Raw genomic sequence first — 18,104 nt, forward strand, 5'->3', positions numbered from 1 at the left:
CATTTAACGGTAACTTCTTCATTGCTACAGAAGGACGAGTCTTGTCCACATAAATATACCTGACCGCACGTGAAATACAGGAGCATCACAGCGTATACCCCAGAGAGGCAACCTGGCGACAACTGTAATGTTTTGTGAAAAAAATAAGATACTCATGCAGAAAGCCTCTCAACAATCTGTCACTGACTGCTGTTCTTACAACTGCAACAGTATAGGTACTTACATACTGGGTGTTTTTGCCCAGCGTGTATGTACAGCGAATGATTGTGCCCAGTGTGTATGTACAGCGATGATTTTGCCCAGCGTGTATGTACAGCGATGATTGTGCCCAGTGTGTATGTACAGCGATGATTGTGCCCAGTGTGTATGTACAGCGATGATTGTGCCCAGTGTGTATGTACAGCGATGATTGTGCCCAGTGTGTATGTACAGCGATGATTGTGCCCAGCGTGTATGTACAGCGATGATTGTGCCCAGCGTGTATGTACAGCGATGATTGTGCCCAGCGTGTATGTACAGCGATGATTGTGCCCAGCTTGTATGTACAGCGATGATTGTGCCCAGCGTGTATGTACAGCGATGATTGTGCCCAGCGTGTATGTACAGCGATGATTTTGCCCAGCGTGTATGTACAGCGATGATTGTGCCCAGTGTGTATGTACAGCGATGATTTTGCCCAGCGTGTATGTACAGCGATGATTTTGCCCAGCGTGTATGTACAGCGATGATTGTGCCCAGTGTGTATGTACAGCGATGATTTTGCCCAGCGTGTATGTACAGCGATGATTTTGCCCAGCGTGTATGCACAGCGATGATTTTGCCCAGTGTGTATGCACAGCGATGATTTTGCCCAGCGTGTATGCACAGCGATGATCGTGGATATCACTGGCAGGAACATAGCTCAGTGCATACACACGGAGCTATTTTCCCTGTGCCAGCGATGTCCACCAGGGGGGGGGGGTTTGAAGCACTTTCCACAGTAGGAGACCGTGGAAAGTGCTTCACTCGACTGTACAAACAGCACGATGAATGGCGGCGGCCGGCGATGATGCGGGAGCCAGCGATGGTGGCAGCCAGCGATGATGATCAGCGCTCATCGCTAGCCTGACAGGTTTGAGCTCAAAATGTCAAAAGTGAGCTACTTTGAGCTCAAAATCGCCCAGTGTGTTTGGGCCTTATATTTGATCTCTGGGAAAACTCGGTCACAGATTTTGGATAGGCTGTCGGAATTCTGTGGTCAGTCTTCTGACCGCCAGCATCCCGACCGTTGGTCAAGCGTATGTATGTCTCCTAAATACACAGAATGCCCCTGAACAAACATTCTGTATTACTGGAAATCATGGATTTTGTTCGTTTTTAATAACATAAATGTTTCTGAAACTGATAAATTGTAGGATCAAAAATAAGAATTTACTTACCGATAATTCTATTTCTCGTAGTCCGTAGTGGATGCTGAGAACTCCGTAAGGACCATGGGGAATAGCGGCTCCGCAGGAGACTGGGCACATCTAAAGAAAGCTTTAGGACTATCTGGTGTGCACTGGCTCCTCCCCCTATGACCCTCCTCCAAGCCTCAGTTAGGATACTGTGCCCGGACGAGCGTACACAATAAGGAAGGATTTTGAATCCCGGGTAAGACTCATACCAGCCACACCAATCACACCGTACAACTTGTGATATGAAACCCAGTTAACAGCATGATAACAGAGGAGCCTCTGAATAGATGGCTCACAACAAGAACCCGATTAGTTAACAATAACTATGTACAAGTATTGCAGACAATCCGCACTTGGGATGGGCGCCCAGCATCCACTACGGACTACGAGAAATAGAATTATCGGTAAGTAAATTCTTATTTTCTCTGACGTCCTAGTGGATGCTGGGAACTCCGTAAGGACCATGGGGATTATACCAAAGCTCCCAAACGAGCGGGAGAGTGCGGATGACTCTGCAGCACCGAATGAGAGAACTCCAGGTCCTCCTCAGCCAGGGTATCAATTCGTAGAATTTTGCAAACGTGTTTGCCCCTGACCAAGTAGCTGCTCGGTAAAGTTGTAAAGCCGAGACCCCTCGGGCAGCCGCCCAAGATGAGCCCACCGTCCTTGTGGAATGGGCTTTTATTGATTTAGGCTGCGGTAATCCTACCGCAGAATGCGCCAGCTGAATAGTGCTACAAAACCAGCGCGCAATAGACTGCTTAGAAGCAGGAGCACCCAGCTTGTTGGGTGCCATCAGGATAAACAGCGAGTCAGTTTTCCTGACTCCAGCCGTCCTGGAAAAATAAAATTTACAGGGCTCTGACTACGTCCAGCAACTTGGAATCCTCCAAGTCCCCAGTAGCCGCAGGCACCACAATAGGTTGGTTCAAGTGAAAACCTGAGACCACCTTCGGGAGAAACTGAGGACGAGTCTTCAACTCTGCCTTATCCATACAGAAAATTAGATAAGGCCTTTTACATGACAAAGCCGCCAATTCTGACACACGCCTGGCCAAGGCCAACAGCATGACCACTTTCCACGCGAGATACTTTAGCTCCATGGTTTTAAGTGGCTCAACCAATGCGACATTAGGAAATCCAACACCACGTTGAGATCCAAAAAGTGCCACAGGAGGCACAAAAGGAGGCTGAATATGTAGTACTCCTTTAACCAAAGTCTGAACTTCAGGCAGTGAAGCCAGTTCTTTCTGGAAGAAAATCGACAGAGCCGAAATCTGGACCTTGATGGACCCCAATTTGAGGCCCAAACGTCACCCCTGCTTGCAGGAAGTGCAGGAATCGACATAGTTGAAATTCCTCCGTCTGGGCCTTCATGGCCTCCCACCAAGCAACAAATTTTCGCCAAACGCGGCGATAATGTCTTGCGGTGACATCCTTCCTGGCTATGATCAGGGTAGGGATGACTTCCTTCGGAATACCCTTTTCCTTTAGGATCCGGTGTTCTACCGCCATGCCGTCAAACGCAGCCGCGGTAAGTCTTGGAACAGACAGGGTCCCTGCTGCAGCAGGTCTTGTCTGAGCGGCAGAGGCCAAGGGTCCTCTGCCAGCATCTCTTGAAGTTCCGGGTACCCAGCTCTTCATGGCCAATCCGGAACCCCGAGTATGGTTTTCACTCCTCGCCTTCTTATTATTCTCAGTACCTTGGGTATGAGAGGTAGAGGAGGAGACACATAAACCGACTGGTACACCCACGGTGTCACTAGAGCGTCCCCAGCGATCGTCTGAGGGTCCCTTGACCTGGCGCAATATCTTTTCAACTTCTTGTTGAGGCGGGACGCCATCATGTCCACCCGTGGTCATTCCCAACGGTTTACCCGCATTTGGAAAACTTCTGGATGAAGTCCCCATTCTCCTGGGTGTAGGTCGCCCATCGGAGAATCCTTGTGGCTTCTGCCATCGCCATCCTGCTTCTTGTGCCGCCCTGTCTGTGTACATGGGCGACCGCCGTGATGTCGTCTGATTGGATCAGTACCGGCTGGTTCTGAAGCAGGGGCCTTGCTTGTCTTAGGGCATTGTAAATGGCCCTTAGCTGCAGAATATTTATGTGAAGCGAAATCTCCTTGGAAATTTCTTCCCTGTGTGACTGCACCCCAGCCCCGAAGGCTGGCATCCGTGGTCACCAGGACCCAGTCCTGTATTCCGAATCTCCCACAGGTCCCACTGGAACGTGCGTGGAGTCTTCCGAATGGAATTATGCTTCGTACGAAGCTACCATTTTTCCCAGGACTCGTGTGCATTGATGTACCGACACCTGTCCTGGTTTTAGGATGTCTCTGACTAGAGATGACAACTCCTCGGCTTTTTCCACTGGAAGAAACACTCCTTTCTGGTCTGCGTTCAGAAACATTCCCAGGAACAGAAGATCGTCCAAGTACGGGATAATAAAAACTTCCTTCTTGCGAAGGAGTATCATCACTTCGGCCATTACCTAGGTAAAGACCTTCGGTGCCGTGGACAACTCCAACGGCCGCGTCTGGAGCTGATAGTGACAGTCCTGTACCACATATCTGAGGTACTCCTGGTGAGGGGGGGTGGAATGGGGACATGCAGGTACGCATCCTTGATGTCCAGGGAGACCCTGTAATCCCCCTCGTCCAGGCTCGTAATAAGCGCCCTGAGCGATTCCATCTTGAACTTGAATCTTCTGATATAAAAGTTCAAGTATTTTAATTTCAAGATGGGTCTCACCGAACCGTTGCGGTACCACAACCACTGTGGAATAGTAACCCCTTCCTTGCTGAAGGAGGGGCACCTTGACAATCACTTGTCGTGATTATAGTGTTGAATATCCACCAACACCGTCTCCCTGGCAGAGGGAGGTGCCGGTAAGGCAGATTTTAGGAAACGGCGGGGGGAAGAACGTCTCGAACTCCAGCCTGTACCCCTGAGATACTACTTGAAGGACCCAGGGATCTATGTGAGAGAGCCCACTGTCCGCTGAAATATCTGAGACGGGCCCCCACCGTACCCGGGTCCGCCTGAGCAGCCCCAGCACCATGCTGTGGACCTACCGGACGCAGGGAGGACTTCTGCTCTTGGGAACTAGCTGTGTGTTGCAGCTTTTTTCCTCTACCTTTGCCTCTCGGCAGAAAGGATGAGCCTCTAGCCCACTTGTTTTTCTGGGGCCGAAAGGACTGTACTTGATGATACGGTGCTTTCTTTTGTTGTGGGGTAGCCTGTGGCAAAAAAATTAATTTCCCAGCAGTAGCTGTGGAAACGAGGTCTGAAAAACTATCCCCAAACAGTTTTACCCCCTTATAGGACAACTTCCATGTGCCGATTCGAGTCGGCATCGCCTGACCATTGCCAAGTCCATAACCCCCGTCTGGCGGCAATGGACCTAGCGCTTATTTTTGATGCCAGCCGGCAAATATCCCTCTGTGCATCACGCATGTATAAGACCACGTCTTTTATATGCTCTATTTTCAGCAAAATATTGTCCCTATCCATAGTTATTTTCCGACAGGGAATCTGACCACGCAGCGGGAGCACTGCCCATCCATGCCGAAGCAACGGCTGGTCGCAATATAATGCCCAAGTGTGTGACCATATCTTATAGGGTAACCTCCTGCTTTCTATCAGCAGGTTCCTTCAGGGCGGCCGTACCCGAAGACGGTAGTGCCACCTTTTCTGATAAGCGTGTAAGCGCTGTATCTACCCTATGGGGTGTTTCCCCGCGTGACCTATCCTCTGGCGGGAAAGGGTACGCTGCCAATAACCGTTGTAGAAATGATCAATTTCTTACCGGGGGAAGACCACTCTTCCTCACACACCTCATTTAATTTCTCAGATGCAGGAAAAACTACTAATAGTTTTCTCTCACCAAACACAATACCCTTTTATGTGGTACCTGGGGTATAATCATAAATGTGTAATACATTTTTCATTGTCTCAATCCTGTAACGGGTGGACCTATTTGGAGGGTACACCAGTCTCATCGATGTCGACACTGGAGTCAGTATCCGTGTCGACATCTGTGTCTGTTATCTGAGGTAGCGGGCGATTTTAGAGCCCCCCATGACATTTGAGACGCTGGAACAGGCACAAGCTGAGTAGCCGGCTGTTCCGTGTCGTCGGCCTTTTGCGTAAGGAGTTGACACTTTCACGTAATCAATCCATAAGTTCAACCACACCGGTGTCGACCCCGCAGGGGGTGACAACATATTTACAGGCATTTGCTCCGCCTCCACCTCATTATCCTCCACATACCTGTCGACACAGCCGTACCGACACACAGCACACACACAGGGAATGCTCTGATAGAGGACAGGACCCCACAAAGCCCTTTGGGGAGACAGAGGGAGAGTATGCCAGCACACACCAGGGCGCTATATATCACAGGGATAGCACCTATAAAAAAGTGTTTTCCCTTATAGCTGCATATATGTTGTATACTGCGCCTAAATTGTGCCCCCCCCTCTCTTTTTAACCCTTTCTGTAGTGTATTAACTGCAGGGGAGAGCCAGGGAGCTTCCCTCCAACGGAGCTGTGAGGGAAAAATGGCGCCAGTGTGCTGATGAGATAGGCTCCGCCCCTTTTTCGCGGACTTTTCTCCCGCATTTTTATGGAATCTGGCAGGGGTTAATATACATCCATATAGCCCTGGGGGTTATATGTGATGTATTTTTGCCAGCCAAGGTGTTTATATTGCTGCTCAGGGCGCCCCCCCCCCCAGCGCCCTGCACCCTCAGTGACCGGAGTGTGTGGTGTGCATGAGGAGCAATGGCGCACAGCTGCAGTGCTGTGCGCTACCTTGGTGAAGACTGATGTCTTCTGCCGCCGATTTTCCGGACCTCTTCTTGCTTCTGGCTCTGTAAGGGGGCCGGCGGCGCGGCTCTGGGACCGGACTCCGAGGCTGGGCCTGTGTTCGGTCCCTCTGGAGCTAATGGTGTCCAGTAGCCTAAGAAGCCCAAGCTGGCTGCAAGCAGGCAGGTTCGCTTCTTCTCCCCTTAGTCCCTCGATGCAGTGAGCCTGTTGCCAGCAGGTCTCACTGAAAATAAAAAACCTAAAACTAACTTTTTCTAAGAAGCTCAGGAGAGCTCCTAGATTGCACCCTGCTCGGTCGGGCACAAAAATCTAACTGAGGCTTGGAGGAGGGTCATAGGGGGAGGAGCCAGTGCACACCAGATAGTCCTAAAGCTTTCTTTAGATGTGCCCAGTCTCCTGCGGAGCCGCTATTCCCCATGGTCCTTACGGAGTTCCCAGCATCCACTAGGACGTCAGAGAAATACAAATTATCACTTCTAAAAGTATAAAACATATGTTTGGAAGTGGTAGGTTTTAGGTGTGGTGGTTCTTTAGGTGATCTCCTTAGGAGTGCATTAATCAAAACATGGAGAGTGATAAAGTGGAAAGAGATAAAGCACTAACCAATCAGCTCCTAGCTGACTTTTTTCAAACTCAGGGACAGCTGTATTAAGCCTGGAGAATTGATAAAGTGTTGATAAGTGCAAGGTGATAATGCAATTCCAATCAGCGCCAATATGTAAATTTACATATTGAAGCTGATTGGCTGGTGTGTTATCACCTTCCACTTATCACTGCTTTATCACTTCTCCAGGCTTAATACATCTGCCCCTCAGCCTAAAAAGAGGCTGATTGTTAGTGCTTTATCAATCTCCATGCTTTGAAAAATACCCCCTTAAAAAAATGTAGGTTGATATATCAAGCAGAGGAAAGAGGGGTCAAGTGGACCTGTAGAGACATTGGCCACTGAAACCAATCAGCATCTACCTATCATTTTATAGAGTGTACTTGATAAATTCTAGAACTGCCCACATAACCTTCATAAATATTAAGATCTCATTATCCACTCATCCTCACAAACAGTATTTTTTCTTCAATTTGACATCCTCCTGACCTCTGGTCACCATTGCTGTGTGACTATATCATGCAGCCCAATAAGAAACTCTGCAACCTGGCTACACCATTATGAAATAGATAGCACCTATCCTTGTTTTGCCTATTTCTCTATAGCAGGGGTGGGGAACCTTTTTCTACCAAGGGCCATTTGGATATTTATAAAATCCTTCGGGGCCATATAAAAATTATCAACTTAAAAATTCCCCTGCTCCCCAGTAGTTATGCCCCTTAGTGGTACTGAGTGCGTGCGCCTTCGTGCTCCAAAAAACTGGGTGTGGCCAATTAAAATGGGACGTGATACACATATGCCCTTAATAGTGCAGTGCCAGATACAAAAATGACTCACAGTGCCAGATACACAAATGCCCCACAGTGCCGGATACACATTTCCCCATACTGCCAGATACACATTGCCCCACACATGCCCCCCCCACCCCACTGTGCTGCTCACCGCTGCTGCTGTGTGTCAGGGGAGGAGAGAGCAGCATGTGCTTCTCCTGCCCCTTAGTGCTCAGTCCGACGGCGTGCGTCATGTCAGGGACCAGGCAGGGAGGAGAGCGCAGCTATGTCGGGCGACAGCGGCGCAGTGTAGGACCTCAAACCAGCCGCCGGTTCGTAAGCCAATCAGAGCTCGCAGACCGGCAGCGGCGTCTCCTGATTGGCTGCCAGTCCGCGAGCTCTGATTGGCTCACGAACCGGCGACTGGTTTGAGATCCTACCTGCCGCTGCTGCCGGACATAGTAGCTGCGCTCTCCTCCCTGCCCTGACAGCTGAGACACGCCGCCGTCGGACTGGGGAGCGGCGTGTCTCGCTGACACACAGCAGTGGGCCGGAACAAATGGCTTTGCGGGCCTTATACGACCCTGCTCTATAGATTATAAGCTTGCGAGCCGGGTCTTCCTACCTCTGTCTGTCTGTGTTTATCCAGTTTTGTGTTATCTCTGTTGTTCCAGTTGTAAAGCACAATGAAATCGGTTGCGCTATATTAGAAACTGTTAAGAAATAATAAATACATTTGGGCAGCTTTCTTTCAAATTAATAAAAAAAAAAAATTATCTTTGATATATAGTTTGGTATGGTTGCATTTTTTGCCATTGTGATTAATGTGGGCCATACATCTGAACAGTGACTTCCCGTTCTGCCGATCCGCCATTTGGACATAGATGATCGGTGGGGAATTGGGAAAAAACAGCATGTAAAAAAATCACTTACAAAGCAAAACCATGCCTTGGAAGTTATTGACCATTAAAAAAAAATGTCCGTGATCGGCCTGCATCCCGCATCATCAGCGATCTGGGACCCCATTACATCTCGCCCATGGTGTATAAAGGTATGAAGACTCAGAAGGCACCTCTATCTAATTTAAGGTGCAAAGAGATAATTACATTGTTTAGTATGCGTGCTACTGTAACTGCTCTGCATTAATATTACTATGCTGTTCCTATTTTCAATTGTATTCATTTCCATTGCTGACCTTTAAAGGGATTTTAAAAATCACACAGCATTAAATAATGTAGCATTAGACACAACTGGCATAACATCGAGATGCACATACTGCGAACACCCATGCACATGTGATTGTACCACATTACTCTTCAGTCTGCAAGAGAAACAGCCATTATTATCTGCACTGAGACATCTTAGGGCAGATATTTTCAACCTTTTACAACTTGCAGCACACTGAACAAGATTTAAATACAGGTTGAGTAGCCCATATCCAAATATTCCGAAATACGGATTATTACGAAATAAGACTTTTTTGAGTGAGAGTGAGATAGTGAAACCTTTGTTTTTTGATGGCTCAATGTACACAAACTTTGTTTAATACACAAAGTTATTAAAAATATTGTATTAAATGACCTTCAGGCTGTGTGTATAAGGTGTATATGAAACATAAATGAATTGTGTGAATATACACACACTTTGTTTAAGGTACAAAGGGGGTCATTCCGAGTTGTTCGCTCGCAAGCTGCTTTTAGCAGCTTTGCACACGCTAAGCCGCCGCCTACTGGGAGTGTATCTTAGCTTCTTAAAATTGCGAACGAAAGATTCGCAATATTGCGATAAGACATCTCTGTGCAGTTTCTGAGTAACTCGAGACTTACTCGGCATCTGCGATCAGTTCAGTGCTCGTCGTTCCTGGTTTGACGTCACAAACACACCCAGCGTTCAGCCAGATACTCCTCCGTTTCTCCAGCCACTACCGCGTTTTTACCAGAAACGGTAGCGTTTTTTCACACACACCCATAAAACGGCCAGTTTCCGCCCAGAAACACCCACTTCCTGTCAATCACATTACGATCACCAGAACGAGGAAAAAACCGTGAGTAAAATTCCTAACTGCATAGCAAATTTACTTGGCGCAGTCGCAGTGCGGACTTTGCGCATGCGCACTAAGCGGAAAATCGCTGCGATGCGAAGAAATTTACCGAGCGAACAACTCGGAATGACCCCCAAAGTTATTAAAAATATTGGCTAAAATGACCTTCAGGCTGTGTGCATAAGTTGTATATGTAACATAAATGCATTCTGTGCTTAGATTTAGGTCCCATCACCATGATATCTCATTGTGGTATGCAATTATTCCAAAATACGGAAAAATCCGATATCCAAAATACCTCTGGTCCCAAGCATTTTGGATAAGGGATACTCAACCCTGTATTGCCAATGCACATTTAAAATAAGATTTTACTCACCGGTAAATCTATTTCTCGTAGTCCGTAGTGGATGCTGGGACTCCGTAAGGACCATGGGGAATATCGGCTCCGCAGGAGACTGGGCACAACTAAAGAAAGGTTTAGGACTACCTGGTGTGCACTGGCTCCTCCCTCTATGACCCTCCTCCAGACCTCAGTTAGGATACTGTGCCCGGAAGAGCTGACACAATAAGGAAGGATTTTGAATCCCGGGTAAGACTCATACCAGCCACACCAATCACACCGTATAACTCGTGATACTATACCCAGTTAACAGTATGAACAATAACTGAGCCTCTCAACAGATGGCTCAACAATAACCATTTAGTTAAACAATAACTATATACAAGTATTGCAGACAATCCGCACTTGGGATGGGCGCCCAGCATCCACTACGGACTACGAGAAATAGATTTACCGGTGAGTAAAATCTTATTTTCTCTGACGTCCTAAGTGGATGCTGGGACTCCGTAAGGACCATGGGGATTATACCAAAGCTCCCAAACGGGCGGGAGAGTGCGGATGACTCTGCAGCACCGAATGGGCAAACTCTAGGTCCTCCTCAGCCAGGGTGTCAAACTTGTAGAATTTAGCAAATGTGTTTGACCCCGACCAAGTTGCAGCTCGGCAAAGTTGAAGAGCCGAGACCCCTCGGGCAGCCGCCCAAGATGAGCCCACCTTCCTCGTGGAATGGGCTTTCCTTGATTTAGGATGCGGCAGTCCAGCCGCAGAATGTGCAAGCTGAATCGTACTACAGATCCAGCGAGCAATAGTCTGCTTTGAAGCAGGAGCACCCAGCTTGTTGGGTGCATACAGGATAAACAACGAGTCAGTTTTCCTGACACTAGCTGTCCTGGAAACATAAATTCTCAGGGCCCTGACTACGTCCAACAACTTGGAAGCCTCCAAGTCTTCAGTAGCCGCAGGCACCACGATAGGTTGGTTCAAATGAAAAGCTGATACCACCTTAGGGAGAAACTGGGGACGAGTCCTCAATTCTGCCCTATCCATATGAAAAATCAGATAAGGGCTTTTACATGACAAAGCCGCCAATTCTGACACACGCCTGGCCGAAGCCAAGGCCAACAGCATGACCACTTTCCACGTGAGATATTTTAATTCCACGGTCTTAGGTGGCTCAAACCAATGTGACTTTAGGAAATCCAACACCACGTTGAGATCCCAAGGTGCCACTGGAGGCACAAAAGGGGGCTGAATATGCAGCACTCCCTTAACAAAAGTCTGAACTTCAGGTAGTGAAGCCAGTTCTCTCTGGAAGAAAATCGATAGAGCCGAAATCTGGACCTTAATGGAACCCAATTTTAGGCCCATAGTCACCACTAACTGTAGGAAGTGCAGAAAACGGCCCAGCTGAAATTCCTCCGTTGGTGCCTTCCTGGCCTCACACCACGCAACATATTTTCGCCAAATGCGGTGATAATGGTTTGCGGTAACTTCTTTCTTAGCTTTAATCAGCGTAGGAATGACTTCCTCCGGAATGCCCTTTTCCTTCAGGATCCGGTGTTCAACCGCCATGCCGTCAAACGCAGCCGCGGTAAGTCTTGGAACAGACAGGGCCCCTGCTGCAGCAGATCCTGTATGAGCGGCAGAGGCCATGGGTCCTCTGAGATCATTTCTTGAAGTTCCGGGTACCAAGCTCTTCTTGGCCAATCCGGAACAATGAGTATAGTTCTTACTCCTCTTCTCCTTATTATCCTCAGTACCTTGGGTATGAGAGGAAGAGGAGGGAACACATAAACCGACTGGTACACCCACGGTGTCACTAGAGCGTCCACAGCTATCGCCTGAGGGTCTCTTGACCTGGCGCAATATCTTTCTAGCTTTTTGTTTAGGCGGGACGCCATCATGTCCACCTTTGGCCTTTCCCAACGGCTTACAATCAGTTGGAAGACTTCTGAATGAAGTCCCCACTCTCCCGGGTGGAGGTCGTGCCTGCTGAGGAAGTCTGCTTCCCAGTTGTCCACTCCCGGAATGAACACTGCTGACAGTGCTAACACGTGATTTTCCGCCCATCGGAGAATCCTTGTGGCTTCTGCCATTGCCGTCCTGCTTCTTGTGCCGCCCTGTCGGTTTACATGGGCGACTGCCGTGATGTTGTCTGACTGGATCAGTACCGGCTGGTTTTGAAGCAGGGGTTTTGCCTGACTTAGGGCATTGTAAATGGCCCTCAGTTCCAGAATATTTATGTGTAGGGAAGTCTCCTGACTTGACCATAGTCCTTGGAAGTTTCTTCCCTGTGTGACTGCCCCCCAGCCTTGAAGGCTGGCATCCGTGGTCACCAGGACCCAGTCCTGTATGCCGAATCTGCGGCCCTCTTGAAGATGAGCACTTTGCAGCCACCACAGCAGAGACACCCTAGTCCTTGGAGACAGGGTTATCAGCCGATGCATCTGAAGATGCGATCCGGACCACTTGTCCAACAGATCCCACTGAAAGATCCTTGCATGGAACCTGCCGAATGGAATTGCTTCGTAGGAAGCTACCATTTTTCCCAGGACTCGCGTGCAGTGATGCACCGACACCTGTTTTGGTTTCAGGAGGCCTCTGACTAGAGATGACAGCTCCTTGGCTTTCTCCTCCGGGAGAAACACTTTTTCTGTTCTGTGTCCAGAACCATCCCCAGGAACAGTAGACGTGTTGTAGGGACCAGCTGTGACTTTGGAATATTTAGAATCCAACAGTGCTGTTGTAGCACCACCCGAGATAGTGCTACCCTGACCAACAACTGCTCCCTGGACCTTGCCTTTATCAGGAAAACGTCCAAGTACGGGATAATTAAAACTCCCTTTTTTTCGTAGGAGTATCATCATTTCGGCCATTACCTTGGTAAATACCCTCGGTGCCGTGGACAGACCAAACGGCAACGTCTGGAATTGGTAATGACAATCCTGTACCACAAATCTGAGGTACTCCTGGTGATGATGGTAAATGGGGACATGCAGGTAAGCATCCTTGATGTCCAGTGATACCATGTAATCCCCCTCGTCCAGGCTTGAAATAACCGCCCTGAGCGATTCCATCTTGAACTTGAATTTTTTTATATATGTGTTCAAGGATTTCAAATTTAAAATGGGTCTCACCGAACCGTCCGGTTTCGGTACCACAAACATTGTGGAATAGTAACCCCGTCCTTGTTGAAGGAGGGGCACCTTGATTATCACCTGCTGGGAATACAGCTTGTGAATTGCCTCTAGCACTGCCTCCCTGCCTGAGGGAGTTGTTGGCAAGGCAGATTTGAGGAAACGGCGGGGGGAGACGTCTCGAATTCCAGCTTGTACCCCTGAGATACTACTTGAAGGATCCAGGGATCCACCCGTGAGCGAGCCCACTGATTGCTGAAGTTTTTGAGACGGGCCCCCACCGTACTTGGCTCCGCCTGTGGAGCCCCAGCGTCATGCGGTGGACTTGGAGGAAGCGGGGGAGGACTTTTGCTCCTGGGAACTGGCTGTATGCTGCAGCTTTTTCCCTCTACCTCTGCCCCTGGGCAGAAAGGACGCGCCTTTAACCCGCTTGCCTTTCTGGGGCCGAAAGGACTGTACCTGATAATACGGTGCTTTCTTTGGCTGTGAGGGCACATGGGGTAAAAATGCTGACTTCCCAGCTGTCGCTATGGAAACGAGGTCCGAGAGACCATCCCCGAACAACTCCTCACCCTTATAAGGCAAAACTTCCACGTGCCTTTTAGAATCTGCATCACCCGTCCACTGCCGAGTCCATAATCCTCTCCTGGCAGAAATGGACATTGCACTTATTTTAGATGCCAGCCGGCAAATATCCCTCTGTGCATCTCTCATGTATAAGACTGCGTCTTTAATATGCTCTATGGTTAGCAATATAGTGTCCCTGTCTAGGGTATCAATATTTTCCGACAGGGAATCTGACCACGCAGCTGCAGCACTGCACATCCATGCTGAAGCAATAGCTGGTCTCAGTATAATACCTGTGTGAGTATATACAGACTTCAGGATAGCCTCCTGCTTTCTATCAGCAGGCTCCTTTAGGGCGGCCGTATCCGGAGACGGTAGTGCCACCTTCTTTGACAGGCGTGTGAGCGCTTTATCCACCCTAGGGGATGTTTCCCAACGTGACCTATCCTCTGGCGGGAAAGGGTATGTCATTAGTAACCTTTTGGAAATTACCAGTTTCTTATCGGGGGAAGCCCACGCTTCTTCACACACTTCATTTAATTCCTCAGATGGGGGAAAAACCACTGGTAGTTTTTTCTCCCCAAACATAATACCCTTTTTTGTGGTACCTGGGGTAACATCAGCAATGTGCAACACATTTTTCATTGCCTCAATCATGTAACGTGTGGCCCTATTGGAAGTTACATTAGTCTCACGGATACTGAATACAGTGTCGACATCTGTGTCTGCCATCTGAGGAAGCGGGCGTTTTAGAGCCCCTGATGGCTTCTGAGACAGCTGGGCAGGCACGGGCTGAGAAGCCGGCTGTCCCACATCTGCTAGGTCGTCAAACCTTTTATGTAAGGAGTTGACACTTTCACGTAATTCCTTCCATAAGTCCATCCACTCAGGTGTCGGCCCCGCAGGGGGTGACATCACATTTATCGGCATCTGCTCCGCCTCCACATAAGCCTCCTCATCAAACATGTCGACACAGCCGTACCGACACACCGCACACACAGGGAATGCTCTGACTGAGGACAGGACCCCACAAAGTCCTTTGGGGAGACAGAGAGAGAGTATGCCAGCACACACCAGAGCGCTATATATACACAGGGATTAACACTATAACTGAGTGATTTTCCCTCATAGCTGCTTATATGTATACTACTGCGCCTAAATTTAGTGCCCCCCCCTCTCTTTTTTACCCTTTGTAGTCTTGAAACTGCAGGGGAGAGCCTGGGAGCGATCCTTCCAGCTGAGCTGTGAGGGAAAAATGGCGCCAGTGTGCTGAGGGAGATAGCTCCGCCCCTTTTCCGGCGGACTTCTCCCGCTTTTTTTATAGATATCTCGGAGGGGTATTTTTCACGTATATAGCCTCTAGGACTATATTATGTGATTTTTATGCCAGCAAGGTGTTTAATATTGCTGCTCAGGGCGCCCCCCCCAGCGCCCTGCACCCATCAGTGACCGGAGTGTGAGGTGTGCATGAGGAGCAATGGCGCACAGCTGCAGTGCTGTGCGCTACCTTGTTGAAGACCGAAGTCTTCTGCCGCCGATTTCCAGGACCATCTTCTTGCTTCTGGCTCTGTAAGGGGGACGGCGGCGCGGCTTCAAGACCGGACGATCGAGGTCGGGCCATGTGTTCGATCCCTCTGGAGCTTATGGTGTCCAGTAGCCTAAGAAGCCCAAGCTAGCTGCAAGCAGGTAGGTTCGCTTCTTCTCCCCTTAGTCCCTCGTAGCAGTGAGTCTGTTGCCAGCAGATCTCACTGAAAATAAAAAACCTAAAATTATACTTTCTTTTCTAGGAGCTCAGGAGAGCCCCTAGTGTGCATCCAGCTCAGCTGGGCACAAGATTCTAACTGAGGTCTGGAGGAGGGTCATAGAGGGAGGAGCCAGTGCACACCAGGTAGTCCTAAACCTTTCTTTAGTTGTGCCCAGTCTCCTGCGGAGCCGCTATTCCCCATGGTCCTTACGGAGTCCCAGCATCCACTTAGGACGTCAGAGAAATATAATGGTGATGCATGGTGCAGTTGTGTGTCCTACGATGTCATGTCGCAGCTTCGCCATAGGTAACGCCTGAGACACATCTGAGAAAGCCAGAAGAGACCAACATTGCCCAGGCCCAAAATTAGAACTGGCTCTGCAACCATTAAACCCACCAATATTGATCGTTCCAGGGCCTCAGTAGCGGCAAAACACTGACGGGCCTGGCTGTGCTTCTATGGTGGCACACCTGGAGACTGCTCAGGGCCCTACCCCCACTTTCCCTCCCCCAAGGGTGCAAAAGCATTGCGCTTTATCACCTGGCGAGTAGCTCCCTGTCTCCTGCCTGCGCACCCTAGCTGCGCTGGCAGGCGGCTACCCACTGCTTCCTGGGTCGCAACAGCTGCGTGTGACGTTACGCAGCCGCCGCGGCCCACCCCCGCAACGGACTGGACACGCCTGCATTGTCCGGACCATGCCCCGCCAACAGCATTCTAACGCCGTTGGCACGCCCCCTCCCACCCCGGCAGCATCTCACTGGGCCTCCCGGAGTGCGCGGGATCGCAAATTGGGGTCCAACCGGAATTACTATGATCGCCCCGTGAGCGCATGTACAGCGACTGTCCTGCGTCCTGTCAATCAGGCAGAGGCAGTTGCGGGGTGGCAACGCTCCATTTCCAGGGTGGAGACAGAGCGTTGCGGCGTGAACGGGGGGCCAGAGGCAGCCAAACGGGGGCATGATCACGGCAGCTGCCGCGATCGAGAACATGGTGGCGGGCCTGCTGCGGGCGCAGCTAAGTTGCACCGGCAGGAGGCTTCCACAGTTTCTGCTAACAAGCAGAAATTGTGATGTGTTCGCAATTTCTGCTTGTTGAACGGGGGGACAGTTTTGCATTTGCAGTCCTTAGCAATGCAAATGCAGGGGGAGGTACATAAAACCACCTTCCTGCATTTGCGATGTGATTGCATCTATGATGAACACTGTGACTGTTCATCTGCGATGGCAGACTGAGTAAACTTGAGCTTACTCTGCCTTGCCATCGCAAGGAGGCTTGAGGGGCCAAGGAATCTGCATCTCAGGATGCAGTCCAAGGCCTCACCACGCTGGCCTCCCCGTCCCTCCCCACGAACACTGCCTGTCAATCAGGCAGAGGCGTTTGCATATCTGCACCGCGAATGCAGGACCCGTTCGGCACATGCGTAGAACGGGTCCTGTGCATGCGCAGTCCCCGAACACCGAGGAAATGCAATAAGGATCGCTTTTGCAATCCTTTTTAGCAGAATCTGCAACTCTTACTGAATAGGGTCCTATGTCCTGTGAACAGGCTGCGTATACAGGTGGTCCACTGCCATTTTTTTCATTGGATCGGCTGCATGTGACATCACGCAGCCTCCCCAAAAATAGTCCGACCTGCATTGGCCAGACCACTCCCCCGCAATGCTGCCCCCCAGTTGCCCGCCGCTGTCACTCAAAGTGAGATTGTATCCCTCTGGGATACAATCTCACTTTGCTAGCTCGCGCATGCACTGTGTTAACGCATTGCATGGGCAGAAGTCCAAAAATTGCCTGCTTGCGATTTTCGGACTTTACTGAACTGTGCTGAATAGGATCCATACTCCAGAATTCATATAGCATTTATTGATATATGGTCGCTACAACAGGTCAGAAGTTCTAAAATTACCCCCACCTGGTCCGACCATGCTCCTTTGACACTTTCCCCTATTCCAGGCCATGGAAACTTAATTACTTTCTTCTCTACTCGGTGGACGCTAAACAGGCCATTTAGTCTTCTATGTTTGATTTCATTCAGCATAATAAGCCTGAAGATACTGCACATGTTAACTTTTGGTGTGCCCTTAAGGCAGGCCACAGAGGTCTGGCAATCTAAATAGCCTCTAGAATTAGATGCAGAGAAGCTAAATCTCAAAAACATGTTGGAGGACCAACATATAAAGCTGACCCCTGTAATTCCTAACTTCTCCAGAAAATCCTAAATCAGGGGTGAGTTGGAAGTTTATACCATGCTATAGATATAGGCCCAAATGTATTAAGCCTCAACAAGAGATAAAGTAGAGACAGATAAAGAGTGATAAAGGGGTCTATTCATGTAGCAGCGAAAAGCCCTGTTTTACGTTAAACAGGGCTTTTCTCTACCTAATGTAATTCAGAGCGGGTTACCGTGGAGAAGTCTCTGACTTCCCCGGCGGCACCCCCGCTCTGTGCCTGAATCGCGTCACCATACCTTTGTATGGCGAGTGCGATTCATGGGGTTTAGGTTCGCCATCTCAGGATGGCGTAACCTGAACTTTGGTGCGGAGACGGCAGGGAAGCTCAATGCTTCCCTGCTCTCTGCTCGGCACCCGGAGCTGGCTCTGCCCCCCGACCTCCCAGCAGCCACTGCGGCCTGCTGGGA

General features: G+C 49.5%; 1 protein-coding gene across 2 annotated transcripts in view; it reads right to left on the bottom strand.

Moving 5' to 3' along the window:
* The window catches only part of CEPT1 (choline/ethanolamine phosphotransferase 1), a 508,394-nt gene that overhangs the window by 339,740 nt on the left and 150,550 nt on the right, over window positions 1-18,104 (bottom strand). The gene's annotated exons all lie outside the window — the stretch shown is intronic.

This window comes from Pseudophryne corroboree, chromosome 2, assembly GCF_028390025.1.
Source record: "Pseudophryne corroboree isolate aPseCor3 chromosome 2, aPseCor3.hap2, whole genome shotgun sequence".
NCBI lineage: Eukaryota > Metazoa > Chordata > Amphibia > Anura > Myobatrachidae > Pseudophryne > Pseudophryne corroboree.